Source organism: Pyricularia grisea, chromosome I (genome assembly GCF_004355905.1).
Source record: "Pyricularia grisea strain NI907 chromosome I, whole genome shotgun sequence".
Classification (NCBI taxonomy): Eukaryota; Fungi; Ascomycota; class Sordariomycetes; order Magnaporthales; family Pyriculariaceae; genus Pyricularia; species Pyricularia grisea.
Window position 1 is genome coordinate 1183545 of NC_044973.1, and position 6000 is coordinate 1189544.

The window sequence follows — 6000 nt, forward strand, 5'->3', positions numbered from 1 at the left end:
TAATAAAAATTTTATATTATAATAATTACCGATTTTTTTTTAATCCGTTTATAAATAAACCGTTTTTTTTTAATTTGTAATTTTTTCGTTTTAACTTTCCAATTTACGTTTTATTAAATTTATTGTAAATAGGCCATTTATTTCCAACGATTATTTGGTAAATATATCGTCGTTAATATAAATTAAAAAATAATTAAACCATTATTTTTTGGCCTGGCGGTTCGCGCCGTTAATAATTTTACGTTTACCGGTTTTACCCGGTACCTTTTATTTTTAAACCGTTTTAAAACCTTTACGTCCACTATTACCGCCGCCATTATCCCCGCCCTTACCGTTACCTTTACCGTTACCCCTACCGTTATTATTTTTACCGGTACCCGTAAAAATAAAAAATTTATTACCGCTACCGGTACCCGTAAAAATAAAAAATTTATTACCGTTACCAATACCCGTAAAAATAAAAAATTTATTACCGTTACGCCCATTAATCGGGTTATTAAAACCAAAAATAAATATACGTATTTTTTTTTTTATTTATTTTTCGTTTAATCGTTTAAAATTAATAATTTATATATAATACGCGTTTTTATTATTACCGCCCCCCGCCCCCGCCCCGCCGCCGGCGTAATCCGGCCGAAATTTTATTTGGATTGCTTATATTTTATTTTTACGGGCAAATAAAAATCCGGTAACCTCGCGGTTTACCGTAAAACGAACCCGTTTTTTAAACGGTATTACAAATATATTTCCGGGCATTTTTGCAAAAAAATCCCCGTTTTCGCCCGTTTTCCTGCCGTCCGTTTTTTGACGGTTATTATTAAAAACGATAAAATTATAAATTATAATATTTACCGTTTTTTCCTTTTTTATTTAATATTAACGTATATTCCAAACGATTATTAAATAACGCCTTATTATTAAAGGAATATTGGAAATTTGGAAGGAAAAAAAAAGGGTAATGGCGTGGCCGTAACGGCTATATCGGCCGAAAAAAAGAAAAAAAAGGCCAAACGGGCCGTTTTACGGTTTGTAAAAATCTTATTTTAATTTATTAACTATTCCTTACGGGTCCTTTTTGGGGGTTAAAAAATCGTTATTTTTCGTATCCTTTTTAAAAGGTAAATATTAATTTATACGTTATATTTTATTTATATTATACCTTATATTATAACCCTTTTTCGCATTCTTTTATTAACTACGTTATATTTAACCTTTTATACGTATTTATAATTTATTCGTTAATATTAAACTTTTTAACGCGTTATTCGGGTATTTTTTCGTTATAACGTTTGCAAAATTATTTAATTTATTAATCCATCGGATTTTTTAAATTTTACGTCTTTCGTACGATTATTTAATCGCCATAATATCGATTATTAATTTTTTTTTTACAATAATTCCAAATTATATTAAATAATCGTATAATAATTTGGAATTTGTACAAATTACAAAATTTAAAGGCGGTAAACCGTTACGTTTATAAATCGTTCGGAACGTACGCGTTAATATAAAACCTATATTTAAACCGTTTATTATACCGTAAATTTCGTTAACCAAAACGCTACGTATTACGCGTTTATATTTGGTAAAAAACCAATATATAATATTACCCTATACCTTAAAATTATTTTCGTTTTTATAATTAACTTCGTTACCATATAAAATTACGTAATTTATTTGTAAATTTAAATCCTTTAAATTGGCGAACGATCCGTTTACAAATACGTATAATTTCGCTATTTTTATAAATAACGGAATATATTTTAACCCTTTTTACTGGTTTTTAATTTATTATTATAATCGTTTATTAAGCGCCTCGATTTATATATTTAACGGGTTAACCGCTTATACGGCTATTAAAAAATCGAATATAATTTCGGATTGGTAAATAATAGAAATATATACGTTTTTGGCCCGTTGGGCCATATATTATTATTTGCAATTTGGCGTTTACACGTTTACCAACTCCAAGCGATTTGTTTATCCCTTTTATTATATTAATATATCGCCGTTTCGCAATATTATTTTATAACCGTTAAAATTTTTAACGTTTTCCGCCTGCAATATTTTTTGCGGCTTTATTAATAGTCCTATTTTTTAAAATTTTATTTTTTCGTACGTAACGAATTCGAAATCTCCCAAATTTAACGTATTGTTTATTTGTAGGCTTATTAGCCCAAACGGACCGCTTTTCGTAATTAAAAAACAAAAATCGTATTTAAACGTTATATAATTTAATTGTTTTTTATAATAATATTAATAAATATTAAACCAATATAATTTTAATTTTATTAACCCGTATAACGGTTTATTAACTTTAAAATAAATCCCCGGCGGATATTTATATAATAATTCTTTCGGGATCCTTATTAATACGTCCCTAACGAATTGGCTTTTAAATTGGATATACGCCTGGCTAATATTTTTAATTATAAAAACGTAGCCAAATTACGCCATTATAATAAATATAATCGTTAAAATTAATCGTTGGTTATACCGTATAATTATTAGCATTTGGATTAATAGGCTTTTTTTTTCGCTATTATTATACCTTTAAATAATAAAATGTAATTTTTCGTACGGGCGATCTGCTATTTTTTTAATTTCCCGTACCATTTTAACACCAAAAATCCGGCCATATATATTATTTCCGTATATTGGTTCGAACATTTTTACGTTTAGCAAAATATTTATTTCCGTTATATTTAATTATTCGAATAAAACCCCTAACGTTATTATTTTCCTTTCGGCCCTATATTTAATAATTAATTTTTTAAATTAAGCTTTTTTAATTAATATAAACGTTTCGTCGTAATATATTTTAGGTCGTTTTTATTTGGTATTACGCCGCTAATCCTTTAAATTAATCGCCATATAAATTGTAAAATTATTTTTAAAAATAATTTATTATGGTATAAAAGGTATTTTTATAAAAGGATTTGGCGTTAGTTTAAAAAATCCTTTCGGGGTTTTTAATACCGCTTTTGGGCGCCTTTTCCGCCGTGGCTAAACCTCCCTTAAATACGTAAATTCGGCCTAATTACCCTATATATCGTTCGGCTATTTTTAATATTTATAGTAAAATTTAACGTACGTATTTTTAAAATTAAAATCGCCGTTGGGTAACGCCACCCATATTATATTTTCGGTAATAAAAATAACCTTATAAAAGCCATTTTAATTGCCTTTTTTCGCGGTATATTAATATTTTATTACCTAACGCCAATATACGCGGTAGCTTATCCCTTATATTAGGCCCGTTTTTAATAATTAACGCGTTATTTAATTTCCTTTTTATAATAATTTTTCGGAATTTAATTATGGTTTTATCTATTATTTCCGCGTATTTTACCTGGGTAAACGTTAGGGGTAAATTTATAATTATTTTTAGCATGGTTTTAAAAACTAATAATGTGGGTATTAGCCCGTTCGGTCCGGCGATATCGTTAACCGCTTTTACCGCTATTTAAAAAATAATTCCTTATAAATAATCGTTACTATATTTTACCCCAATAATTTTATACGCCTTTTTTAAGGGTATATAAAAACGTTCGATTTTACCCATAGCCCAATACGCCTTTATAAAGATTTAATAATATATAATCCCTAAAAGGCGTATTTTTACGTAAAATTTAATTATACGGAAATTAAACCCTAGGTCGAACGTTAATACGTTTGGCGGACCTAAATAAATATCGATCCAATATTATTTTAACGCTTTCCACGTTTTTTTAACTAATATATTAACCAAAAATTAAACTAATTAAAATATAATATTCGTATCGATTATATAAAATATTAACCGCCTATTTAAATATATAATATTAACGATAATTTCGTAATTAAAATTAATATTTGTAAAGGGGTAGGCCAACGGCCCTGTAACTATTAGGTTCCCAAATGGAGTTATTATTAAAATTAAAAGGTAAAGGTATAAAACCGTTGTTTGTTCGTATTGGGAAAATATTTATATAAGGGAAGGTTACGTATATCCCCGTCGTTTTAATACGTTATATAATACGTATATTTAGCATAAATCCGTTATATAGCTTTTTTGGACGCCTTCATTAATCGGGGCGGGTCGGCCCGGGTTTAAAATATCGCGTTCCGTAATCCGTATTACCTCCTTTTTTATTTTAATATTATATTAACCGGTTTCGCCCAATTATTTGGGTTATTATTTTTATAATATTGGTTAAAACCGTAATCCGTATTTTTTACCCGCTTTTTTTTCGCGTACCTTTTTTTTTATAAACCCCTTTTATCCTTTTTTTATTCCGTTTTTATTTTGTTTTTATTTCGTTTTTATTTTGTTTTTATTTTATTTTTAATTCGCGGTTATATTTAAACGCGTTTTGGATTAATCCGGGGCGCGAATTTTTTTTTATCGCCCCGTTTACGGTTTAATAATAAGCAGGTTTTTTTATTTACCCGTCCGTTATTTATTTTTTTTCGTATTTTTTATTTATTATTATAATTGCGAATAAATTTTTTATTTTATTTATTTTTTCCGTATTTTCGTTTTTTTTTCGGTTAATTTTCTTTTTATTACTTTTTTTTTTTAAATTACGATTTTTTATTTTCGCGTAATTTCGCCGTTACGTTTCGTTTTTCGCAATTTATTTTTTGGTTCGTCGTTAATTTTTTTTTCGGTTTTAATTTAATTTTTACCTATTTTTTATACGTTATTCGTTTATATTTATTATTATACCGCCGTTTATTTTTATCGCGTTATATTTATTACCAAATTAAATAATATAATAACCGGTATTTTTGGAAAAAGGGGCAAATTTTTTTAACGTTTTTTCGGTTTATTGGATAATTATAATAATTTTAATATTTCCGTAATAAATTTATACCGGTATTTTTTTTCCGTTTATTTTTTCCCGTTAATATATTATATAAAAACTCCGCCGTATTATAAACGTAATCGTCGTTAAAAATAATTTTAACGATAAATTGTTTATTGCGTTTAAATAATAATTTCCGCCTTATTTTTTATATATTAACGCGGCGAAAATTATTAATATTTTCGATTATACCCCCCGTTTTAACGGTACGGTTTATAATAAATACCGTAAAAATAAAAAATCGGTTTACAATTATAAAAAATCCCTATACGCCAAAAACCCGTTTTTCCGCCGTAAATTTTATAAATTGTAAAAAATTATATATTGCAATTAATATATTACCGCCGTTATTATATTTTGCGAAAAAAAAGGAAGCCGTATTATAAAATTGGGCCGTCGCGTCCGTATAACGGATAAATTTTACGTCGTTTACGCGGCGTATTTAAAAAAATATTATCGTTTACGCGATATTAAAAACGTAACCGTTTTAAACGGTAACCGTAATAATAATAATATAATTATTATTTATAATAATAACGGTAATAATAAAATTACGTAATAATTTACCCGTAAATTTACCCAGGGTAAAAATTATTTCGAAATAAATTCCGTTTTTTTTTAATTTTTATTTCGCCGCGTTAATATATTAATATTTAAAAATATAATTAATAACGCCATTTCGAAATTTTTCAAATATACGCGCGTTACGCGCGTAAAATTATCGCCGTCCAACGCGAAATTAACGTAATTATTTTCGTTTTCGCCGTTATTTAATAATAAAATTAAACGCCGGTTTTTATCCGGTAATTATAATCCGTTTCGCGTTCGTTAATCCGTTTCCGCGATTTTTTTTAACGTTACCGTTATATTAAAATTTCCAAATCCGTTAAAAGCGATTTTGGCCGTATTTTTTTCCGCCGTCCTAATATTAACGTATTCGGCGATTTTTATTATCGCGGTTTTTATAATTAATTTAACGTTTTCCGTAACCGTTTTACCGCGGTTTTTTTTTATTTTTAACAAATTCCCGCCCCGAAAACGGGTTTTTTTTAAAATAATCCTTTGGATAATTTTAAATTTAATTTATTTCCGGATTATTATTTAAATAACCGGAAATTAAACCGAAAAATGGACGAATACGGCCGTCGTT